Source organism: Thalia democratica, chromosome 8 (genome assembly GCF_965202585.1).
Source record: "Thalia democratica chromosome 8, ktThaDemo2.hap1.1, whole genome shotgun sequence".
In the NCBI taxonomy this organism is placed as follows: domain Eukaryota; kingdom Metazoa; phylum Chordata; class Thaliacea; order Salpida; family Salpidae; genus Thalia; species Thalia democratica.
Window position 1 is genome coordinate 11,450,301 of NC_139172.1, and position 621 is coordinate 11,450,921.

Here is a 621-nt window from a genome sequence, read left to right on the forward strand (position 1 = left end):
AACAAACAAGTGTGTTATTGAATATCATTTATAATTTAGTTAGTTACTATGATAAGTATTACATCAAGTTAAATAAAATTGAATTGGCACTAATTTAAAGTTTGAATAAATAAAGTAGAAAAAAAGGAGTCAAAATTAGAAAAAAAAATATATAAAAAATAAATAAAATATACTTAATAAACTCAATAAAGATTGAAAATGATTGGCTCCCGTTTCAATAATGCTAATATCAGGGTTGCCAAAAATCCTTAAAACCTGGAATTTGAGGAATTTTGGAAAAAAAAAACCTGGAATTTTAAACAATTTTCACGTGTTAAGTAGTAAAATTTCGAGTTGACATAAAAATGTATCTTATACATAAAAAATTTGTCACCATCATTTTTTTTTATTAAAAAACACGTTTAATTCGCTTTAAAGTATCTTTTTAATGTTTTTATACTGTTTAACACAGTTTTTTACTTTAAACTTAACTATAAACTTCAAGTATACCTAGAAATGTGTACTTTTAAAAACCCGGAGGAAATTTTTAGAACGTGGAGAAAATATGTATCAATTATTAACTTATATATTATTTAGTCATTACTATCAGAGTAGTTTTTTACCGAACGATCAGGAGTGTGG